Raw genomic sequence first — 26272 nt, 5'->3', positions numbered from 1 at the left:
GGGCGGTCTGATCTGATGGGTGTCATTGGTCTCAGTCCGGTGACTCCTCCCTTCTTTCCATCGCTGTCCTCCTTTCCAGCTCCGTGACGATGATCGATGATGCGTCCTATGTCATTCACACAAAGGCCTCCATTGCGCTCCTGCGCATGCACACTTCTCTCTGCACTGCTGAGGGCAGAGCAAAGTATTGTCGTGTACATGCGCAGGTGTTCTTTGCCTTTCCTGGCACCTATGCATTTTAGTACTTTTCTTTGACCTCTGTATGGATGACGTAGGCTGCGGGCACTGTGAGGCAGGAGGAGCATCCAGAAGCTGTCGTTGGTGCGGGATTCAAAGAAATGGCGCCAGAAGTCGGCGCTTGCGCAGATGGACCTCCCAGCTCAATGACAAGCTGAGATGTCATCTGTGTACGCGCAACATCCGGGCACCATTTTCCTTAAGTCTGCTGCAGGGAATCAATGGCCTGGAGGTGTGCGCGTGCGCAGATTGAGCTCTTGGCTCAGTGATAAGCTGAGATGTCATCTGTGCACGCGCCACCTCCAGGCACCATTTTCCTTAAGTCTGCTGCAGGGAATCAATGGGCTGGAGGTGGCGCGTGCGCAGAAGGAGCTCATTTTCCTTAAGTCCGCTGCTGGGAGATCAATGGGCCGGAGGCGGCGTAGATGAGATTTTGAGCCGAGAACTCCATCTGTGCACGTGCCAACTCTAGGCGTCATTATTTGAATCCCGCACCGCCAACATTTTAAGAATGGTGGGCCCTGCCTCACCACCCGCAACGCAACACCTGCCCACAGAGCAGTGCATCGCCCGCAGTAAGCCCGCAGCACAGTGCCCGCGGCCCACAGTATCTCCCCTGCCTCCTGTGACCCCTCTCCACCAACCCGGTAAGCTACATTCGGATTATAAAATGCACCCCTCATTTTCCTCCCAAATGTTTGGAAGGAAAAGTGCATCTTATAATCTGGAACATACATTACTTAGGCGTGGATTACATGCATTTCTTATGTGTTTCCTCAGTGGAAACTCTAAAAACATGTTTTTCCACATATAATGCAAGTCTATGAGAAAAAGCTGCACATAAAGTCAGCATACCTGCAAGAGAAATTGTTGCTTTTTTGCGCTTTATACCATGTTTGTATGCTGTTTATATAGTTGATGTATTGTTCCTTTATCTTTGCAGTATAAGTAGGTGGTAACTTTGTTTCAACAAGCATTCTTCTTCTTTCGCCGGTCAATCTAAGTGCCAGAAACTTGGCTATGACGGCAATTTGTAATTCCTCCATCCGTTTTTTTTGTTCTGCCATTATGCCTCTAACTAATTAAGTTACTGGAAGTCATAATCAGCCGCACCTACTGCTTTGGCTTTCATGTAAGTGCTCAGTAAGCCCCTAGTCTAACACCGCTAGCTTGGCCAAGCCAAAATTGCTATATGGATTATAAAACAAACACCCATTGCTCATGATTCACTCTATTTTGATGGATACGGTCTGTGTTTTTAATAGTTCAATTACCTGTGTGCCTTTATCTGAGACATTCGTAACGGCATAAGTGATCTACCAGGAGAAACGTTACGTGTTACATCTTCTGCCAGCTGGTTTGCATCCTGGGACATGATGAGAATGCCGTCCAGTTATATAATCATCTATAGACCTTTTATTTTGAGCCAGGCTGTCATAAGGCTCATGATTCTTCAATGCGTGATATAGATGTCAGCATCTGTGACAAGCCCAGAGTTACACTTTTATTTGGGATATTTGACTCAGGCATCCAATCAATGGTAGGTGCATTAACCGAGAGAAGCTATTTTACCTAAAAAATTCTTTTTATTTACATATATGCCACAAACAAGGTACACAAATAAAATTATTAAAAATTACTGAGAAGGAAAGATGGGAAACAGTACACCCTACTCCTCACCCTTCCTGTCATATAGGGGTCGACGTCCTAAGGTTTATTGACGCCCCTATTCCTCGTCGACTGAGGCCCTATAACAACCCTCCACTCACACTAGTAAAGTACCGTGTGCCCTAGTTTAAAGTGGGTAAGGGTGCATCCTGGACATATGCAACAGCAGTTCTTATGATCTGATACTCTTGACTGATAGTCGACTGAGTAAATAATCCCCCTATAGATGATTTATGACATTTACTGACAGTGAATTATTATCTGGACTAAATTGATGTCACATACTATCTATATGGGTCTGACCTTGGGTGTTTCACCTTACCCACTTTAAACTAGGGCACACGGTACTTTACTAGTGTGAGTGGAGGGTTGTTATAGGGCCTCAGTCGACGAGGAATAGGGGCGTCAATAAACCTTAGGACGTCGACCCCTATATGACAGGAAGGGTGAGGAGTAGGGTGTACTGTTTCCCACCTTTCCTTCTCAGTAATTTTTAATAATTTTATTTGTGTACCTTGTTTGTGGCATATATGTAAATAAAAAGAATTTTTTAGGTAAAATAGCTTCTCTCGGTTAATGAATTTAATATCTTTTACCTTGATATTGCAATCGGTTTATGACTAATCAATGGTAGGTGCCAGTTTTCGAGAAGACGATTGCTGAATTTCTGGAAGTCTTTCTTAAAAAGTAGTAAAACTGTGTATCTATAGAAGGGCGAGATATACCACCGTAGGTCCACATTCTTGGCCACGTTCTCATAGAGTCTCCCACCTATCATTAATATGTTAACACTACCGAACATGGTAAAATTGTCTCATGGAACAAAAAGAGTGAGTTTAGAAATTAGCACATCGGTGAGGATTCTGTGAAGATCCATGAAGAAGACTTTCGATATTAATCCCTGTAGGATGCTGCCAGTTTTTTGTTTTTGCACTCTTTGTTTCCTCCTCTTCTTCCAAGACCCATAGTTGTTTTTTTTTCCATTGAGATATCCATATCAGGGCTTGTTTTTTACTGGATTGTTTGTAGTTTTGATTGACACCATTTATTCTCTTCAGTATGGTTATGGAGCTTGTACAGATTTAAAAAAAGTAATAATTAAAATAAAAAAATAAAAAATATATATTACTGTTACATATTACATATCTCTATATCGGTCATCTCCCTGTTTTTTGAAACTACTGACATCTTTAGGACTAGAGCCTCTCCTCTCCATCTGGCTGTCTACATTTAAATATGGTTTAATTTCTCTTAGTACTGAAACTGTTACTGTTTGTTTTGCTGTTTGCAGCTTTTCTAACAGTTGCTACCTGAGTGTGTCTGCTGCAGTGGCTTTGTAGGCATGCCCTTCAGGTTAAATAGAGGTGTTTCCCAGTAATCCTTGCTGAAGATACAAACCTTTTGTATACTGGCCCACTTGGTAGAAGGAGCTTTGAAGGAGTGTTTCAGAAGCCGGTCTTTATCCTTTTTTGTTGCTGTTTTCCCCCTGTTTGTCTTACCTTTCCTTGTGTTATATTAGTGCAGCGGTGGGGCTAGCGTCTCCCATCTGCCAATACACTAGCCAGGACAGCTACAGGGTTTTTCTCACGGTCTCAGACTCCTGCTCGGTGACAGTTGTGGAGACTGTATAGGGCCTGACTAGGAGAGTAGAGAGAGCTGCAGGTGAGAATAGGAGGTGTTCTATCTACCCCTTTCACTAGAGCTAGGGCCCACCGTTGTCATTGAATCCCTGGTGTCTCCCCCTTGTTTGTGATATTGTGTTGATAGTTTTTTGTTGTGTGTCTGAAACACGTTCGCCATGCTTGTAGTATGACAACATCCTCCTGCTAAGACAAGTAATATGCCACATATGCCAATTCCTCCTCCCTATTACACTTGCCAGAAGCATAGGATGCCAATTGTGACTGCACGGGTAACTAGTGTCAGGGGTTGTGTTGTGTTAGTCCTTATTTTGCTGCATGCAGCTCCCACATTCCGCCACATGTGCAACACACCTATGCGTAAACTTTTTGTCCAATGCTTTATGACTTTTTATTCCTATCTCTATTGCAGCGTTGTCCACAATGATGTCCTCTCACTATACTAAATCATTTTAAAATGGCTGCTGCATTCCCTGCCTCAGCTTTTACACAGGCTATGATAGTGACTCCTGATTGGCTGCACTATAGCATGTGATGTAATAGTTGCAAGGCATTATGGGGAGGCCCCCAAAGTTACGCTTGTGGCCACGTGAGCCTTCTGTGGCTGATCTATAAAAATCAGCATTCATTTTTTAGCAATTCACAAAAATCAAATTGCAAATTGTTTGAATTTCTTGGGATGTTTAAATTTCTAAAAATTCAACATGAATCTGAATTTGCATCGAATCCCTGCCAGGAATTGTTTAGAATTTCAGGACTTCTTTTAGAATCTTTTAGTATCGCTTTCCTACCTTTGTACAGAACTTTTATTTCCATCTCCCGGCAATGATTTTCTATTTTCGGTACCTAAACAAAACCAACAAATGCTTTTCTTGTGTTTAAGAATCTGTCATTAGACTCTTAGTTGCCCCTTGACCCCCATCCTTCAGTCCCTTGATTTATAGACTTTCCTATTTATAAAAGAACCTTAGCAGAGGACAGAAGAAGTTCATTGTGTGCCAAGACAGAGCCAAAGCAATAAGTATGTCTGAGACAAATTCCCTCAGTCAGTCTGTCTGCATGGACGTTACTGTCACTTACTGAACCTATGCCAAGTGTTACCCAGTGCCAACTGTTGGGGTGGTCCTGTGTAAAGATGCGAGTTTGGTGAAGAGCAGTAGCTATAATTCCATGACGTTTCCCGTGAACATAAATAAAATGGTCCACCAGAATGTCCAATTAATATAGGGTTTTGCACATATTGCCCACAAGATTCAAAGAAGCAAATGACATGGTAAATACGTAATAAATGGCCAATCAGCCCTGTCTCCAGGAAGTCACAGCAATCCACCTTTAACAAGGTCGTCAATTTGAAGGGAACCTGTCAGCAATGTTAAGGCCGCTTTACACGCTACGATATATCGGGCGATATGTCGTCGGGGTCACGGATTCCGTGACGCATATCCAGCATCGTTTGACATATCGTAGCGTGTGACAGCTACGAGCGACTGTTAACGAGCAAAAATACTCACCTTATCGTTGCTCGTTGACACGTCGTTCATTTTCAAAATATCGGTCACATTCCTGGATGCAGGTTGTTTATCGTTCCCGGGGCAGCACACATCGCTCAGTGTGACACCTCGGGAACGACGAACACAGTTTACCTGCGTCCCGCCGGCAATGCGGAAGGAAGGAGATGGGCGGGATGTTACGTCCTGCTCATCTCCGCCCCTCCGCTTCTATTGGGCGGCCGCTGTGTGACGTCGCTGTGACGGCGAACACCCCTCCCCCTTCAGGAAGAGGATGTTCGCCGCTCACAGCGAGGTCGTTCAGGAGGTAAGTGCGTGTGACAGAGGTGACCGACTTTGTGCGACAAGGGCAACAAATTGCCCGTGACGCACAAACGATGGGGGCGGGTGTGATCGCAAGATAAATTGACGCGTGTAACGGGCCCTTTAGAGTTATGGTAATTGTGTTAATAGGGCAATAAAAGGTAATTTCCAGCAAACCATTCTTGTCCTGCAACGATGTTCCGGGCAGAGCACATTTACCCCCAAAACATGTCACCAGATTTGGCCACTATAAACTGCGGCCACCACCAGTGAGCCACTATATAGTGCCTTGCAAAAGTATTGGGCCCCTTTGAATTTTTCAACCTTTTCCCACATTTCAGGCTTCAAACATAAAGATAAAAAATTTGTGGGACACAATTGTGAAGTTGAACGAAATGTATTGCTAATTTTAAACTTTTGTAAAAAAGAATAAACTGAAAATTGGGGCGTGCAATATTATTCGGCCCCTTTACTTTCAGTGCAGCAAACTCACTCCAGAAGTTCATTGAGGATCTCTGAATGATCCAATGTGGTCCTAAATGACTGATGATGATAAATATAAACCACTGTATATAGTATTCTGAAATGCTGTATACAAGAGCCCAGGCCGCGCTTTACAACGTCAAAAACACTTTTACAATACTTACCCAAGGGCCGGATCGGTCTGATGGACATCAGTGCTCTCCGGTCCAGCTCCTCCTCCATCTTCTGCGATCTCCGTCCTCCTGCCCAGCCCCGTGCATGACGCGTCAGGCGTCATTCATTGAGAGGGCTATATTGCGCTTCTGCGCCTGCGCATTTTGATCTGCCTGGCCGAAGGCAGATCAAAGTACTGTAGTGCGCATGCGCGGACGGTCTTTCACCTGACAGGCTGCCACTAGGGGAAGCTGAAGTCCTGCAGGGAAATACACTACACAGAGCTGAATAAGCCAGGAGGGGAACTCCCAGTATGCTGAGCATCAGCTGGAAAGCAGAATCGGGGGATGGTGTGGGCAGGCTGGGTCATACACAGTAGAGGGAGAAGGAAGATTGGAGGAACGAGCAGAGATAGGGACGAGGTAAGTACCAGAGGAAGCAACCGAGTGGGGAGGTAAGAGAGGAGGAACAACTGGCGCTATTGTGGGAAGGAAGGAGGTGGGAAAGAACACAGACAGAGATCGAGGCCACAGAGAGGAGACGGAACAGGATCACAGTTACAGGACCAGTAATCACAGGCAAAGCAGCGCTAAGCTTATAGCCAGCACTGGTTCACTAGATATGACAGTATTTAAAGCATCCAAGCTCCGGAAGTGAGGCCTGGAAGAAGGCTCCGCCCCCTAGCCATGTGGACGGGGAGGTGGAACCATGACATCACCTTTTCATGCGCTTGTGCATTACAGCACTTTGCTCTGCCCTCAGCCGGGCAGATCAAAGTGCGGATACACAAGAGCGCAATGAATCCCTCTCTGTTAATTACACCAGAAGCATCATGTGCAGGAGGACAGAGATTGCAGAAGATGGAGGAGGCACCGAACAGGAGAGCAGCGCGACATCCATTGGACCGGACCGCCCTCCTTGGTTAGTATAATAAAAGTGTTTTTTTATGTTGTACAGCGCGGCCCGGACTCTTACATACAGCATTTCAGAATACTGTATATAGAGGCCAAATCTGGTGACAGGTTCCCTTTAAACCACTTGTCCTGGTTATGTAGATAATTGAACAGTTATAACAATAATACATGTAGCACAGCTTTTATAGTTTTATTGGTTTAGTTGCCATTTTAAAATTATTTATTTTGTATGTAAATGTAGAAGTGTACCACCCCCATAGCAGCGGCCGAGCCGCTCGGATCCGGAACCACAGTGGTACGAGGGGTCTCCGGACCCAGGGGTTCGCGCGGACACTCGAATTTAAAGAGACGTATGTACAAGGGATTAGGAAGTTCGTGACGCCACCCACGGTGCGTGGTAAGGTGTAGGGTATCACCGCTGTTGTTGGGGAGCCCGGTAGCGGTGGTATGGCAGCAAGGTGTTTAACCCCTCCATGGGTAGGGGTTGTGCCCTGGGGCCCGTTGATAGTAGAGAAGGGGTGCCGTTGGGGAGGAAAGGGTTTCTGCGTACTCACTTAGTCCAGGAATAATGACCGACAGTGTTACGGGGGGACCGGCAGATTAGGACCAGGGGGTATATATCCTAATCGCCAGTCGGGGCCCACCGTGCTCCAGATGACAAAGGAGCTGCTGGCACCTGAGGGTTAGGCGGAGACTATAGAGCTGGATGGCTCTGAGATAACCCAGGAACTCTGGGAACCGGTCACGTGTGTTGGGACACGTCAGACCGGACGACAACCCGATTAGCGTTTTGGTGCACCTAGCGCTACACCAACCACGTGTGCAGGAAACACGTCAGGCCGGGTGGTAACCAGGTAGCGTTGACCGGAAGACCGCCACGAAAGCGCCCTGTCGGCCACGTGTGTAAGACACGTCAGGCCGAGCGGTCCTCCGATTAGCGTTTCTGGCCACCTCTCGACTGGCCACGTGTGTGTAGGACACGTCAGGCCAGATGGATACACCAGTAGCGTTGACCGGGAAGCCGAGGAGGATAAGGAACACCCTGTTAACTCCACAGGGGTCCTGGGGTACGCTGTCCGTGCGCATAGGGGGCACAACCGGACAGGTGGCGCAGCAGGTGCGTTGTCCGTGTGCGTAGGGGGCACAATCGGACAGGTGGCACAGCAGGTGCGTTGTCCGTGTGCGTAGGAGGCACAATCGGACAGGTGGCGCAGCAGGTGCGTTGTCCGTGTGCGTAGGGGGCACAATCGGACAGGAAGCACAGCAGCCGCAGCCCAGTTAACGCCACTGGGCTGCTATAGCAAGACTGGAACGGCAGGAGGGAAGCACGGCGCCTGACCCTGATGTGCCGAGCCACGAATCTTGGCGTGACAGGCACCGTTCGCCTAACCCTACCTACCGCTTCCCAACATAGGCTTATGCCGCAATGAGGCTCTAACATGGAGGTGTGCTCTGACTGAGCAAAAGTGAAGACTGCGCACCTCCATGTTGTCTCCAGCCCCTTTTATAACCTGGGTCCGCCCCAAACCCAGGGTGGAACCACCAAGGTCCAATAGCAGAGTGCCATGTCATCAGTGACGTCACATGCGACCTATCCGGAACTGCCACGTCATTGATGACCTCATGGCAGCCACGCCCCAAACACTTCACCAGTCATCGTCTGACGACCAATACTGAGGTGCCAGATCATAGGGGCGGGCCTCTGCGAGCCAGTCCGGAGTTGCCACGTCATCAGGACACCTGACACCCTCTGCCCAATCAGGGCCTGACACCTCACGGACATGCTCAGTGAGGTCCTTACCGGACCTAGCCTCTGGTGCACTAAGTGCCTGAGCATGCCCAGTAGCCTGAGCAACAGGCTCAGAAAGCAGACTATCAGTTTGAGCATGCTCAGTAGGCACATCCCAGAACTTAGACACAGCACGAAGTCCAAGTACCTGTGCAAAGAGGCTGTTAGGGTTAATTGTGGGAGCATGCTCAGTAGCCTGAACTGAGGACTTGATCTCAGACATAACACAATCAGGCTGAGCATGCTCACAAGGCAAAACACCGGGCTTAAACTCTGGCTGGGCTAAATCGGCGCACGCATGCGCACTAGCCGCCTCTCCACACTTAGACGTGGTGGAAGGAACAGCCAACTGGACGACCCGAGGCACGGCCAAAAACGGCAGCCTGCGCCTGGGCGCAACAGGAACCGCAGCAGGCTGCTTGCGGCTATGGCGGCGCCGGTTCGTAACAGACAGCTTGTAAACCAGAATTCTGAGTACCTCTGCAGCAAGGAGGGAGCACGCATGGATCCGTGTCCTTGGTGGTACTTGTTAGCCTGTGACCTTTTCCTTGGCACCTTGTTCACTGTTTGGACCCTATAGTATGGAACTAATCGGGTCCCGCTCACCCATATGGCTAACGTAGTGAGCTTGCTCTCCGGGTTCACGCTCGGGATTTTCTGGACTGTATTTGGGAAAAGTCCTATCTCATCGGTGCGCTAGTACCCCGATTTTGGAGTGGGTGAGGAATGAATTTTGAAGGCTTCACCCCTGTCGGGTAAATTACCGGGACGCTTGAAGCTACTTCCCGGCCTAGGGTCCACGTATGCCGTCATGCCCTGGCCCCTGCCCGGAGATGGCTCAAGGCTGCCGGCTGCCCTCCTCGGCAGATCCATGCCCCTTGACACGATCCCCTGCGACCGGGGTTCCAGCTCCTACCAGGCCCAGACCAACGTCTGCCACCTAGGACTCAGGAGCACAGCTCCCACCTGTGACCTCTCCTCTCGAGAGTCACTTCACTTCTCCTCCCTTTTGACACTTCTCACCTCCCCTTACCAACACCCCAAGTGGGTGGCCCTATTCCCTTCAGAAAATTAAAAAATTGAAAAAAATCCAGCACTCAAAGCATTCAACTGAAATTGTTTTATGTTTTATTCATTGATCTGTGTAATTATTAAAGACGTTTCGGTCATCCGACCTTCATCAGTTTACACTACAATAAAAAGATACATAAAAGATTTTTAAGTATACAGAAATAATGGCATTATACAATCATGGTAACAAAAAAGGGCAGAAATATTCACCACATTATAATGCATGAATCATGAACTATGATATACAAAAAATGTCAACAAAAAGACAAAAGTGAAGAATCTGTCAGTTGAGCCGCTTCACTAGCAGATATAATGTCCACCTAAAGATATAATTGAAATACAGATAAAATGTAGCATAATAGAACCATTATACAACAAAAGGGAAACCAAACAGGAAACCCAAAAATTTATCCAAAAATGTGTATCTTGCTAATATAGAAGGACAAAGAGCCTAAGCACCAGCACTGAGACACTATTCTACTCTAATAAAACAGACAATACACAGAAATACCAAGCAATGAACACTCACCAGAAAGGGCTCTGTAGAAGTATATGAAAAAGCTGGACCAGAGGAAAAAGCTGCCCGTCCGGGTCTGCAGTCAATGTAATCTGACAGTCCAATGTCCAGATTTAAATAGACCGCTCAATTAGCTCATTAACAAGTTACAGAGCGTCACTTCCGGTCTGGAGACCGGAAGTGACGTCACGGAGCGTCACTTCCGGTCCTAAAACCGGAAGTGACGTCACCGGCTGGCAATGTGTAAATCCTGATGGTTGGCAACTGTAGACATACACAGACAGCCACTCCTCAGCGCGGAACGTCACTTCCGGTCCGCAAACCGGAAGTGACGATCCTGGTTGGCAACATGTAAATCAGATGGTTGGCAAGCGCTAAAATTGCGCTGACTGGCAATGTCCCCTTATGCAATAACCATGAATTAAGGGTAATTAAGCCCAAAATAGTGTAATGAATAAGAGACTCTGTGGGTAACATTATTTGAAGACAAATTACCTAAAAGGTCAAATAAAAGAAAAGATAGAAGAAAATAAAATAAGAGGACTAAGGGAATGGTGTATTTATTCGAAATCAATTTAACAATTTTTTAATTATTTTTTAATTATTTTTTAATTTTTTATCAACTATAGTCAACCCTAGTAAAAAAACAGGAAAAAAGAGAAGAGAAAAGCTAAGGGGAATGTACATAAGAAAATGGAGGGGGGGGGGTAAGGAAAGGAAAGGGAGATGGGGATTGGAAAGGGAAGGGGGGGAGGGGAAGGGGAAGGGAAGGGGAAGGAGAGACTGTGGAAGAAAAGGATCAAGGGAAAATTAGTAATGTGTAATAAAAACTAAAACTAGGGAAAAAGCAGGAAAAAGGATTATGTTAAGAAAGAAACAGGAAGAAGATTATAGGAAAATACCTAAAGGGTCCGGTCATCATCAAGTCAGTGATCAACTCCTCTGAAAAAGATAATAATAAGTAGGCATAAATGAATGTAAAGCTATAAGAAACTAGAAGTATCGAAATCACGATTAAGGCCTTTGGGCTCCAAAGTCTGGAGAGTAAAAATCCAATACGCCTCCCTTTGTTTCAATTTTTTAACCCTATCGCCTCCTCTTCTATTTGGCAAGACCTGCTCCAACACCTGAAACCGTAATTGACTAACACTATGTCCCTGTTTATGAAAATGAGATGGAAGAGGTAAAGTCAATCTCTCACACCTAATGGTGGATTTATGTTGTGATATACGTTCCTTAACAGTCTGGGTGGTTTCGCCTACATAGAGTAGGCCACAAGGACACTTCACTACATATACAACATAAGATGTCTCACAGGTGAAAAAACCTCTAATTGGATAACCCCGACCACTGTAGGGATGCAAAACTCTATCACCTTTCAACACATTACTGCATTGGGCACAATTTAAACATGGGAAAGTACCACGTCTCTGGGTATAAAGATGAGTTTGAACGGGTCCAGTCACACCGGCGCCCACATCAGCTCTCACCAATTTGTTACTGAGATTGGACGGTCGTCTAAAACAAGGAAGAAAAGGTGATTTAAATTCTTCCACCTCAGGGTACCCTTTACGCAAGATGTTCCAATGACCTCTGATGAATTTATGAATTTTGTAAGAGAAGGGATGGTAAGTATGAACGAAAGCCAAACGTTTATCTCTAGTCTTACCAATAGAAGATTCGGTATTCACACTAGCACTATTCAAAACCTCCTGTGGATAACCCCTCGCCAGAAACTTAGTCCTCATCTCCTGTAATCTGGTATCTTTAATTTCTTGTTGGTTAACAATCCTATGTACCCTAAGAAACTGGGACTTAGGTATAGAATTCTTCATGGCCTTGGGATGACAACTATCATATGCGAGTAAGTTATTCCTGTCCGTCGACTTTATGTACAAATCAGTTTGTAAATGTCCATTCTCTAATTTCGTAACAGTGACATCTAAAATATTGATATGATGTAAATCATATTGTATAACAAATTGAAGTTCAGACCAAATGCTGTTAATGTAATTATGGAACTCCATGATGGAATCCAACGGGCCAACCCATATGCAAAAAACGTCGTCAATAAATCGCTTCCAACACTTGCAGTGCTCTTGGAATCCCTTATGTGGATATATGAATGTATCTTCAAAGTAAGACATGTACGTATTTGCATACGGGGGCGCTACGTTGGACCCCATCGCGGTCCCCTGTTTTTGAATATAATAGATGTCCTGAAACAAAAAGAAATTTTCAGTTAACACTATTTGTAATAAGTCCAGACAGAAATCACTTGTATCACTCGAAAAGTTATGTTGTAACAATAACTCACGAACTGCTGACATGCCCTTCTGATGTACAATAGACGTATATAAACTTGTCACATCCCAAGTCACGAGAAAAGCATCAAATGGAATGATATCAAGCCCACGAATCACCTCTAGGAAGTGACCAGTGTCCAACAGGAAAGAAGGAATGTTTTTAGTCAAAGGAGTAATAATTTTCTCAAGTAAGATAGCTAAAGGGGAAAGGATAGAGTCTGTGCCCGCCACTATAGGTCTACCAGGAGGGTTCACCAAGGTCTTATGAATTTTGGGGAGTACATAAAAAACAGGAATGATTGGATTCTGCTTTTGTAAGAAATCAAATGTCTTCTGATCTATTACTCCCTTTTGTAGATAGTGGCCGGTCACAGATCTAATCCTATCTCGAATCCTGTTCGTCGGGTTACTTGCCAATATTCCATAAACATTACTGTCCCCCAATTGTCTCAGTATTTCCTGTAAATACATGGATTTGTCCATAACTACCAAAGCTCCGCCTTTATCGGCTTGTTTGATAATTATGTCTTTATCCTGCATAAGAGATGCCAACGCATTTTTATCCTTATCTGAAAAATTGGAAGGACAGTGTAATGATTTATTAGACACATCTTTGAAAAAAGACGTAATGTCATGTTCCAATAAGCCTATGAACGTTTCCACTGGAGGGTTATTTTTGGGAGGCATGAAAGTGCTCTTAGTTTTGAGTCCCAATCCTTGGATATTGATAGGAGCAATAGAAGTAGATTGTGTCGATGGTCTCAGACCTATATCAGATAATGATGAAAAATGGGCCTTAATACGTAAATTTCGATAAAATCTTAGTAAGTCCATTTGTAACTGGAATGTATTAAATTTGTAGGAAGGGCAAAAAGATAAACCCTTCTGAAGAAGACTAATTTGATCCGGTAACAAATTCTTAGATGAAATGTTAACTACAATGGTATCCGGCGTACCTGGGATCTGGTGACCATCGTTGTTCTTGCAGGTTCGGTGGCGTTGTCCCCCCAGCCTAGGTTTCCTCTTTGACCTCTGCGGCTTCTTTGACCTAAAAAATGTGGTTTTGGTCGTCTGGTGAAGGAAAATTCCGAATCCGAAGCCGAATTATCACTAGAGGAATATTGGAAACGTCTTGGAAACACTCTGGAGGATGTATCCCGCCACCGATAAACTCGATTATTTTTATAGTCCTCAGTATCCCGTAAGAATTTTTCTCTTTTAATTTTTTGACTTTCAATTTTATGAATTTGTAAATCTCTTGTGACTTGATCTTTGATTTTCGCCAGATCTTCAGCCGAAGAGGTAGAATTTAATTGTTGCTCAATCACGACAATCTCTTCACGTTTAGTAATGATCGCTTGGTTTAAATAATCCAAAGTCAAAGTCATTAAATCAAAAGAGCATTTGTTGAGAATCTGTTCAAAACGATTACAAAAATCAGGGTTGTCACTGAAGATGGTCGGTCTTACACCAACCCGTAGTCCTCTTGGAATTCTTTGAACACGTACATATTCTGCAATAGTGGCACAGTGCAATTCCAAATTTTGTAATTTTCTAGATTCCTTCTGAAAATCACGGGTTCGAAGCTCAGAAGTAGGAATATGCAAAAAATCACTCTGCACTGTGGTACGGCTCATAATATCTGCCATTTCATCCGCAGTATAAGAAAACGCCACATTGGCCATATTATAAGAAAAAATGAGGGTGCACACACTAAAGGATATACTATATAAAATATAGAAATGTGGCACTCCTTCTATAGTGCTTGGATAGGGTCCCACCCCAGATCAAAAATTGAAAAAAAAACAGCACTCAAAGCATTCAACTGAAATTGTTTTATGTTTTATTCATTGATCTGTGTAATAATTCCTTTCCTCCCCCCCCCCCTCCCCCTCCATTTTCTTATGTACATTCCCCTTAGCTTTTCTCTTCTCTTTTTTCCTGTTTTTTTACTAGGGTTGACTATAGTTGATAAAAAATTAAAAAATAATTAAAAAATAATTAAAAAATTGTTAAATTGATTTCGAATAAATACACCATTCCCTTAGTCCTCTTATTTTATTTTCTTCTATCTTTTCTTTTATTTGACCTTTTAGGTAATTTGTCTTCAAATAATGTTACCCACAGAGTCTCTTATTCATTACACTATTTTGGGCTTAATTACCCTTAATTCATGGTTATTGCATAAGGGGACATTGCCAGTCAGCGCAATTTTAGCGCTTGCCAACCATCTGATTTACATGTTGCCAACCAGGATCGTCACTTCCGGTTTGCGGACCGGAAGTGACGTTCCGCGCTGAGGAGTGGCTGTCTGTGTATGTCTACAGTTGCCAACCATCAGGATTTACACATTGCCAGCCGGTGACGTCACTTCCGGTTTTAGGACCGGAAGTGACGCTCCGTGACGTCACTTCCGGTCTCCAGACCGGAAGTGACGCTCTGTAACTTGTTAATGAGCTAATTGAGCGGTCTATTTAAATCTGGACATTGGACTGTCAGATTACATTGACTGCAGACCCGGACGGGCAGCTTTTTCCTCTGGTCCAGCTTTTTCATATACTTCTACAGAGCCCTTTCTGGTGAGTGTTCATTGCTTGGTATTTCTGTGTATTGTCTGTTTTATTAGAGTAGAATAGTGTCTCAGTGCTGGTGCTTAGGCTCTTTGTCCTTCTATATTAGCAAGATACACATTTTTGGATAAATTTTTGGGTTTCCTGTTTGGTTTCCCTTTTGTTGTATAATGGTTCTATTATGCTACATTTTATCTGTATTTCAATTATATCTTTAGGTGGACATTATATCTGCTAGTGAAGCGGCTCAACTGACAGATTCTTCACTTTTGTCTTTTTGTTGACATTTTTTGTATATCATAGTTCATGATTCATGCATTATAATGTGGTGAATATTTCTGCCCTTTTTTGTTACCATGATTGTATAATGCCATTATTTCTGTATACTTAAAAATCTTTTATGTATCTTTTTATTGTAGTGTAAACTGATGAAGGTCGGATGACCGAAACGTCTTTAATAATTACACAGATCAATGAATAAAACATAAAACAATTTCAGTTGAATGCTTTGAGTGCTGGATTTTTTTCAATTTTTTGATCTGGGGTGGGACCCTATCCAAGCACCAGCGACTATAGAAGGAGTGCCACATTTCTATATTTTACCTATTCCCTTCAGGCCCCCCAATGGTGTGTCTGGTGGGTGTGGTGTGGAGTGTTCCTAGGGTTTTGACTGGCTTTGATATCAGTAACACCAAAGAACAGAGATCCGTAACCAAGGAGGATTGGATATCATGTTAAAGGGCAGATTGCACGATACCCTGTGATGACCTGATAGGCCAGGGCGTCACAGAAGCTTCAGTGCACTGTTATGCCCCCTCGAATTGCACTGAGCCTTATCATATCTTTATTGACATGACAGCGCTAAAGAGTGCACTGTCTGAATTCAATCAGGTGCACTTGTACCGCCCCGCGGGCTCGGCTGTGACCGCCGAGCCGCTCCGATCCGTGCTCGTACTGTGGGTGGTGGCTCGAGCCTCTCACGGACCCGGTCACGTCGCTCTGCAAGGGAGTTGGCGCTACACGTGGGGACTTGGGTGAGGAGTTCCACGGCCGGGGTTGCGGTGGTTTGATTTGGGATGTAAGTTCGTGACGCCACCCACGGGTTGTGGTGATTGTAGACACCACCGCTGCGATTAAGGTATGGGGGCTCCCGGGAGCGGTGTAATGGCGCAGCTAGGTGTTGACCCCTCCGTGGGTAGGGGGTGTTGGACCCGGGGCCCGGATGGCGAGGGCCAGGGTGCAGGGTGAAGTTTTGCGGTGCGGTGCGCGGCCCAAAGGCACTGGTGTACTCACTATGACACAAGACACCGGAGTCTCTGGTAAACCAAACGGAGTGATGAACGGGGCCCGCAGCCAGCTGCAGCTTCTCCCAGAATAGGTTGGTGGTTTCCGCCTTTCTCCTGCACCTCTGTGTGTAAATGTTTGACTCCTATGCCTAGACACCGGTAGTCCGCTCCCCAACTTGTATATGCCGAAGGAGCCCGTTTGCCCGCAGACGCTGGCGCCCTAAGACCTGGCTGTTCATAACCATTATAGCAGGAGCCTAGCTGCCCATACATAGAGGTTTGCAGTCCAAATAGTGGCATTTTTCCCAGATATGGATGTTTTTAACCTAGATAGGGGCATTTAAGTTAGGTTCCCGGAATACAGAGATATACCTTGCCGTTTGGTGTCCGGGCTTACATGCATTGGCCAATACATAAACTAAATATCTCTCTTTTGCAGTAATGCAGTGCCATATTTTCCCTAGTACATTTTTGGCTTTTTCAGTGTGCAACTGTTTGCATTTATAATACCTACGGTTCCACCGGCTGTAATCCCCGCTCCTGCAGGCGGCCACCACCATCTGCCTCCTTGCCAATGGTGACTGGGCTCCGACCCAGCCACCCGGTAGTCTCTTGGCAGACCTGGACACAGGACTGCCCGTGAACTTGACTGCTCTCCACTCGAACTTGAACTAGAACTGAACTACTGTGTTTTCCCTCCTCGGTGGGCGGAGCCAACTGCCTGGCTCCGCCCCCCTGGTGTGGACATCAATTCTGGAGGGTGATGACAAGGTTTTCAGTTTGACTGATGTCACCTAATCGGGAGGTGGGTGTGATGTTGTGTGTGACTACCTGGGACGACCTGGCTAGTCCAGGGCGTCACACACTGCATAGGCCCCAATTCATCAAGATCATCTTGGTCAGATGCTCCTTATTCATGAAGATGCATGCCTCCATGCACCTTGCCAAAAATCTTTTCCAGTAAGGGAATAGAATAACTTTTCTGGTGTAAGTGACACCAAAGTTCATCATGAACTAGACACACTGTGGTGTCTCGTACTCGTCTTGACCTAGCTTCGAACATTTTAGAGGAGCTGGACCAACTGGCGTGAAAACAGCAAAAGTCAAAATTTTTTGCACAACTCCTTTTTGGCATCATCACTTTGATGAATCAGGGTCATAGTGTCCTTGCCAGATCTCCATGCTGGCTCATGTCTACAATATAGAACTCCTAGAATTATCTCCAACTGAAGGGAAGTGCCGTTTGTTCATAATCTACAATACAGAACTGAGCAGCAGACACGAGCCAAAGATAAGAGCCAGCAATGACACTTGATGAGCGCAGCTGCAGTGTCCATGCGTAGGTGCAGAGCCGCGGATTAATTTCCATACCATGCTCACAGAGTGCATTATGGTTACGGACTCTCATCGATGGCTCCTGTCTGCAGCCGCTGATTGGTACAGTACTGCAGAGACACTATGACCCTGATTCATGGAAGCGATTACGACAAAAAGAAGTTGTGCATAAAAATGGAGACATTTGCCATTTTCGCACCAGTTGAACAAGCTAAGTCAAAATGGAACCAGCAATGGCACTATGTCCATGCAGAGCCGCTGATTGAGTCCAGGTAGCACTCACTTGTTGACTGTCAATCAAGATATGACAGTGCTTAGTATGCAAATTAAGGGGATCGGGGCACTGAGCCCTTGGCCAAGCCAAGAGTTCACTGAACTTCCCTCAGTTGCACGTTTGGCGCCCCTAAAGGGGACTTTACACACAACGATATCTCTAACAATATGTCGTCGGGGTCACGGAATTCGTGACGCACATCCGGCGTTGTTAGTGATGTCGTTGCGTGTGACACCTATGAGCCAGTGTTAACGATCAAAAATACACACCTAATCGTTAATCTTTGAAACGTCGTTCATTTTCAAAAAATCGTTGCTGGTGCTGGACACAGGTTGTTCATCGCTCCTATGGCAGCACACATATGTGTGACACCCTTGGAACGACGAACAGCAGTGTTCCTGCGTCCTCCGGCAACGAGGTGTCGTTAATGCGGCTGGTATCTAGGAAGGACGTCGCTAGGAAGGTAAGTACGTGTTAGGCGTCCTAGCGATATTGTGCTCCACGGGCAGCGATTTGCCCGTGATGCACAAACGACGGGGGCGGGTGCTTTCACGAGCGACATCCCTAGTGATGTCACTGCGTGTAAAGCAGCCTTAAGGCTTCAGTCGTCACAAGGTACTGTGTGGCACCCCTGACTATATCAGGGTGCCACAGGGTACTGCAATCCTTACCCAGGGTGCAGGGCCTACCCCCATGGTTCCAGGTTCCCAATCACCGGTGTCGCACCATCAGCATCACAAATCCCAATCACACCTCACATCAAACCTGTCAGACACACCAGTGGGATTGGCTAAGCTGGAGTACGGCCACCTACCTAGGGTTTAGGCAGACTGTTGGGAGGGGGGAAGTCAGTTTAGAGTCCGCTCTCAAGGTGAGTGGAGTGGGAGAGTAGCCCTCAAAGAGTGAAGAGCTGTGAGTTGTAGCTCCCGGGGAGCGAGACCAAGGTTGGGTCGCAGACGGTGGTCCGGGACCACAGGAGTCGGGGACCGGTGGCAGTGACATTGGAGAGGGTGTGACGGACATAGTCTAGGAGGACTGTCGGCATCAGAACCCCAAAAGAACTGACTGGATGGCCGGGTACAGGACCGTAGATCAGGGAAGAGTTTCAGGCGCCTTGATAATTAACCTGTGGAGAATAGTCTCTTTATGAACTTTCCCCAAGAGCTCAGAGATCGAAGGTATCAGCACAATGCGGGGGATAGGTTTTTCCAGAAAAACAACCCAACTGAAATCCCAAGTGCCAGCCATCAAGAGCACAGCTGCCATACACACGGGTAGCGGGGTCCCAACAGCTTCATGCCAAGGGGCCACAAAGGATACTAAAATTGTGCTCGGAGGTAAAGGTCTGGGCTATCAAACGACACCGATGGGAGCGGACACCTGGACGGGCTCCCCTGAAGTGACTGTGATGCACATAGATTCTGGTTTATCTACAGTGTGAGCGTCTGCTTTATTTCTCTATCCAGCACCAAGACTACCAACAGTGAGTACTCTGTTCCCCTGCACCCAGCGCTCCCAATAACCCCACCAAAACCCCAGAGGCCGGGGCCTTCCCTACCTGCGGAGGGACTGATACCTTGCTGCCCCAGACCATCTGCCCCGGAACTCCCATCAGCAGCGGTGGTACTCCCCTTACCGCAACCCGCAGGTGGCGTCACGAATGTCTCCCCTGTAACTATCCCCTTTCCAAGGATCGGAGTGTTAGCCGAGCCTGGGTCTGGACCACTCGAGCCACGACCACCCCGGATCCGAGCATCCCGGTCTGCGCCGGGGTGTAACAACTGCACCTCGGCTGAGGTGCAGTATGCATCCCGGGTACGGAGGAGGTTGTTGCCGGTAACCACCACAAAGCACACAACACTCTCAGCAGCTCTCCACAAGGACATAAGTGGGGTGGCCCATTAATGCTAGAGATAGCCACCACTGGTGATGGCACCCTATTCTGGCTTACCTGGAGGTGGAGTGAAGTGAGTGGGAGGAGGGTGTGTCTAGAAAGGAGGGAGTCAATGAGTTTCACACAGAGACAGGAAGAGATGGAGAGGAGAGAAGGAAGAAGCAGAGCTAAAGGAGAGATGTCATAGGGACGGGAGGCTGGAGGAACTGTCCCAGGACAGAAGGAGAAGATAGATGCACACACGGACGGAGTGAGGAGTGGAAAGGGGATGGTCACTGAGGGGAGAGCTGCGCCATAGTTCCCTCAGGACTGAGCGCACAGAGAAGAGGGTGCGGAGCCCTAGGCTGGTGGGCACTGCCCCCCGCAAGCAGAATCCGCCAGGCAGAGGATTTCAAGTTTTCTGTCCCACACAAAGTGCCCAAGGCACAGCAGTATATAGAGCCAGGCGTCGTGACAAAAGAGTGGCACCACTAACAGATTTGCGCTGCCTGCCATATGGGACAGGAATGGAGCCAATCCTAGGACTCGGGTTCCAGCGTAGCTTCAAGGAAGGACCCAGAGAAAAAAACACCGGTTCTGACCTCCGAACTATCTGGGATCGGCTGGAGCCCATGACAGCGGAGTCCGGCAGTCCAAAGGGAGTGACATCTGAGTAAGTAAAGAACTTTAACTTCAACTGCTGTGTCGTCCAATCCTTCCAGCACCCTCACTCCTTTAATAGAGTGGACTACTACTCCCAACCTTCCTGTCGGCTTGAGCTCTGCCTGTGGAGAGCTGTACCAACCTAGCTGTGCTACTGTACCGCCCCGGGGCTCGGCCGGCTGCCGAGCCGCTCAGATCCGTGCTCGTCAGTGGGTGGCTCGAGCTCTTCACGGACCCGGGGGTCACGTCGCTCTGGAAGGGTGTTGGCGCTATACGTAGGGACTTCGGTGGGGAGGTCCACGGCCAGAGCCGCGGTTCTTTGTAGGGGATTTAAGTTTGTGACGCCACCAACGGGTTGGGGTGAATGAATGGACACCACCGCTGCAGTTGACTAGGCTCCCGGGGACGGTGTTGCGCAGCTTGGTGTTGACCCCCTCCGTGGGTAGGGGGATGATGGTCCCGGGTACCCGAGGGAGGTGCTGAGGCGAGGGGATGGATGCGTGCTGGGGTGTCGGTGCGGTGCGGCGCGGTGCGCGGCCTGAAGGCACTGGTGTACTCACTATGACAAACACGCTGGAGTCTCTGGTAAACCAAACAAGATGGTGAACGGTGCCCGCAGCTGGCTGCAGTTTTCCCCTTATCAGGTTGGTGGTTTCCGCCTTTCTCCTGCACCTCACTTATGTAGAAATCACGACTCCTATGCCTGAGCAACGGTAGTCCGCTCCCCGGTTTGATATGTGTCGGGAGAGCCCTCTTTGCCCGCAGACGCTGGCCCCTCGGGTCTCTATGCCTGGGCAGTGGCGTTACCCTAATGGTTGGGCTGTTGTCTTCAGTCGGGTCTTAGGTGGAATAGGTCCTAAAGTCCAGTCCTCAATCAGTTGATTTGACTCAGCCCGGTGGTTTCTGGGCCTCGTACTTGGTCTGAGTACCCCTCCTGGTGCTCCGGTTTCCAATCGGCTCCCCGGTTCGGTACCGGCGGGCCACCTCCCGTCCCTGATCCCTACGGTTCCGCCGGCTGTAATCCTAGCTCCTGCAGGCAGCCACCACCATCTGCCTCCTTGCCAAAGGTAACTGGGCTCCAACCCAGACACCTGGTGTAGACTATGGCAGACCTAGGCACAGGTCTGCCCTTGAACTTCACTCCACTCCACTTCACTGTCAAGACTAGACCAGACTAGACTATTGTTTTTCCCGCCTCGGGGGCCTGTGAACTCCTCAGTGGGAGGAGCCAACCACCTGGCTCCGCCCCCTGGTGTGAACATCAAACCCGGAGGGAGGTGACAAGGGTTTCTGTAGTTTGGCTGCTGACACCTTACTAAGGAAGGGGGGGCGTGTGTGTATGGGACTACCTGTGACAACCTGGCTAGTCCAGGGCATCACATTCCCCCTTGGTTTAATGCAGGCCGTTCGCGGGCTGCCCGTCCACCATCGGTTTATTTTGTGCTTTGTAACTGAAAAAGATTTAAAACAGATTTACAAATATAATAACTTTTGTACAAACTTCAAGGATATTTTTAAATCTTCCCTTACGAGAGGCACACTCTTAAACGTTGCAAACATAAAACATTTTTATTAACACGGGAACGGGACCGGGTCCTTTTGTTTGCCCACCCAAACAAACCTAGCCTTGATCCTGCCCCTAAGAAACGGGCAGCACCCCTTTTCCCCAGTCCAGGAACGGGCCCAGGTTTTGTTTTACGGGACGGGTACAAGGTTTCACACCTGTTTGTCTCCCAGGGGCCCCACGTCCAGGGGACCCCCGGGCCCGGAGGATCTCCACCGGTTGCAGTGGTGACAGGGCCTTGGTCATCACTTTCCCGCAGGCCCATCCTCCAGTCTGTGTGGCGCCCTGGACTAGCCAGTTCATCACAGGTAACACACACACACCCCCACCCCCACTAGACAGTAACATTAGCCAAACACAAAACCCTTGTTGCCTCCCTCCAGGGTCTGATGTCCACACCAGGTGGGGCAGAGCCAAGCGGTTGGCCCCACCCACCAAGGAGTTCACAGGCCTGGAGGCGGAAAACTAAGAGTGAAGTTCAGGAGGTTGAAGTGAGAGGAGTAAAGTGGAGAGTGTCTGGGTTTGTGGCCCAGGCACTGACAATAAGGTTGGCAGATGGTGGTGGCCGTCTGTAGGAGTGGTGGATCAGCGCAGAACCGTAGCACCGTGGTCGGGCGGTGGCCTGCCGGTACCGACCGGGGAGCGAAGTGAAGCCAGCACACACAGGCAGGGCCATCGGACCCCGACTAGGCTTGGAGTCGCCGTCAACAGTCGAATCCGAGTGTGACAGGAACCCCAGGGGTTTCCTAACAACCAAAGACTCGTTAGAAGGCAACCGTCCGCACTGTGAGGGTATACAGCTACCGCCAAAGGGCTAGAGACTCAAGGGCCAGCGCCTGCGAGCAAACGGGCTCCTCCGGCATCCATACACCGGGGAGCGGACTACCGTTGGGGACCTATCGTAGTCAAGACAGTACACAAAGGTGCAGGGAAAGACAGCCGCCATCACCTGTCCGGGGAGAGACACTGCAGCCAGCTGCGGGACCTGTCCATCCAGCCGTTTGGTTTACCGGAGACTTTGTGCATCTCTTGCTGAGTGAGTACACCCGTGCCATCCGGCACCGCGCCACGCTGTCCCTGCAACCCTGCACCTCACCTACCCTGCCTCCCCGTCACACCACCGGGCCCCGGGACCACCAACCCCTACCCACGGAGGGGGAAAACAACATCCCAGCTGCTCCCTACCATCGCTCCCAGGATCCCCGTCACCAGCAGTGGTAGTGCCCATCTTCACCACAACCCGTGGGTGGCATCACGGACTAAATCCCCAAACCAAACCACCCCCTTTTCACTCACGGGCGAGGAGCGCCGCTCGAGTCCCCGGATCTGGCCCACCGCTTGAGCCACCGAGCAGCAGCCGCAGCGCCGGACCCGAGCGTTAGCGAGCGTAGCGCTCCGCCGCCCGTGACAACTGCCTCTCCAGAGGTTGTGAAACGGGACAGGCCGGTCAAGGGATTATCTACAAACAGGATCTTGCTGCCGACGCAGCCTCCTCCTCCAGTCACTTTCCCACGGTCCACTACAGGGCAGCACGGGTCCCCAATGCCACATTTACTCACAGTGACACTGTCCACAAAGACCCCGTTCTCCACTGCCTGCGCTGCGGGTACGGTGAACCGGGCTCTGTAACAGGAACTGTCCTCGCTCCTCACAACTCCCTGCCGTCCTACACCAGGGGCTCCGACCCCTGATGGCGCCCACTGGGACTCCAACCGCAGCGACGTTCAACTAGTCGGGAAGGGTTCGGCTCCTTCCACCCGGCGTACCGGATGGAGTCTCCCGGGAACATGTTCAACAAAGGAACACGGAATTTCGTAGCAGTGGGTCCTTAAAACATTTAAAATGTGTAAAACTTGCAACTTCAGGGCGGCTACCACCGCAGGGGACCATACCGGCCAACGATCTGACGATCAATTGGGCTCCCCATCCAGGTGCAGTATTTCCCTGGGCTGTAAACTTCCAGCAGGAACGGCGGTGGGGGCAGCATACACAGCACCTCTTCCTCCATGAGTCGTACTACTTCGGGCTCGCTGGTCACGGTACTGGCGGGCTCCAGCAACCAGCTGATGAGGGACAACATCGGGGTCTGCGTGACTTTATCTCGGCGCTGAACGGCTGCGGCGGCCCTCTGCTCACGGGCCCACACCACGGTAACCATCCTCCGCACCTCCGCTTTCCAGTCGAGCACCTGCTGCAAACTTTGCGCCCTCACCTTCACGCAGAATCGACCCAGCTCCCGCTCCAACCAGGCAGCGGTCCGGCGGGGAGCTCACCCGGGCCGCAGTCCTCATCCTCAAAGGCTACTCCGCCTCTGCTCCTTCTGGGTCCCGCCACTCCAGCGGCTGGCGCCTCTCCGCCCCCGTCTTACATCTTTCCATGCGTCCCCCCCGTGGTCTCTTCGGGGCACTCTCTTTGGTTTCTGCACTGCTCTGTTCTCAGGGGGCGGGGCTTTACTTTTGTGCCTTTTTTGCTTGGAGAAGACGGCTTGGGCGGGAATCTTCGCGCCACAGGATGGTGACAAGATGGCAGATTCTGCGATTTTTTTCAACGGGGACTCCGCTGACGATAACTTCATGGCGCACTTCCACAGGTAAGTGGATGGGTTCAATCCTGTTCGTGACGCCAGAAGAGTCGATGTGTACCGCCCCGGGGCTTAGCCGGCTGCCGAGCCGCTCGGATCCGTGCTCGTCGGTGGGTAGCTCGAGCTCTTCACGGACCCGTGGGTCACGTCGCTCTGGAAGGGGGTTGGCGCTACACGTAGGGACTTCGGTGGGGAGGTCCACGGCCGGAGCCGCGGTTGTTTGTAGGGGATTTAAGTTCGTGACGCCACCCACGGGTTGTGGTGAATGGATGGACACCACCGCTGCCGTTGACTAGGCTCCCGGGGACGGTGTTGCGCAGCTTGGTGTTGACCCCCTCCATGGGTAGGGGGATGATGGTCCCGGGGGCCCGAGGGAGGTGCTGAGGCGAGGGGATGGATGCGTGCTGGGGTGTCGGTGTGGTGCGGCGCGTTGTACGGCCCAAAGGCACTGATGTACTCACTATGACAAACACGCTGGAGTCTCTGGTAAACCAAACAAGATGGTGAACGGTGCCCGCAGCCGGCAGCAGTTTCCCCCTCCCTTAACCCGGAGGGAGGTGACAAGGGTTTCTGTAGTTTGGCTGCTGTCACCTTACTAAAGGGGGGGGGGCATGTGTGTATGGGACTACCTGTGACAACCTGGCTAGTCCAGGGCGTCACACTACCATTGGCCCTCAGAGGAAACCTCTCGCAGCGGCGGCTCCCATTATAGCCGCACACCACAGGTGGCATCACGAATAACTACAATCCTCATTTATTGACACCACCGGGGTCACGGAACCGGGCCTCGTCGCTGTGACATCCCGACCCCCTACACTGGCCCGGTGACGAGTAACCTCCTTGGGACCCTGTGGGCGCATCACATGCAACTTTTTTAATGGCAACTAAACCACTAAAAAGCATAGGGGTTTTAAAGCAATTAAGTCTCCTACAAACCTATATAAGTGGTTTGCAGGTGACAGACACCCTTTAAAAACTATATGTAAATGTTGATGGAAATACATAAAGAGAAGGGGATTGCGCAGCTATTTTATCAGGCATCCTTATTTTATCCACGTAGTGCTGGTTTGACATCTCGTTACTGGCACTATGTCACAGGCATCAGTGATAAAATCTGATGCCCTTGTAGAGGGTGGACTTGCCCCTGTGGAGTTTGTGTCATGTATCTTATGTGTTATGCCTTTTGTATATGTTGAAATGTTATGCCGCTAGCTGGGTGTGGGTTCCGGGTGCAGTGGAGCAGGACTGTAGCCAGGGGTGCCACTTAGTAGTTGGGCTGAGATAGCAGCGGCATGGAAGAGGCAGGGTTGAGGGGGAGTGATGGCAGATGCGGGGGGAGGACAGTTGGGAGGTCTCGAGAAGACCCAGAGTAGAATAGGGTTCAAGTGTTAGAAGACGTGGCCTCTGTGCTAGGGCCTGAGGTAACCTCGAGATGTCTGGAACCTATGGCTCACTCCGGTGAGCTTAGAGAGTCGTCCGGCTAGACAGCAACCAGGGCCCAGAATCGGATGAAGGTGAGCAGAGTCATAGAGAAGGA

This window comes from Anomaloglossus baeobatrachus, chromosome 11 (genome assembly GCF_048569485.1).
Source record: "Anomaloglossus baeobatrachus isolate aAnoBae1 chromosome 11, aAnoBae1.hap1, whole genome shotgun sequence".
NCBI lineage: Eukaryota > Metazoa > Chordata > Amphibia > Anura > Aromobatidae > Anomaloglossus > Anomaloglossus baeobatrachus.
This window is presented reverse-complemented; position numbering follows the sequence as displayed.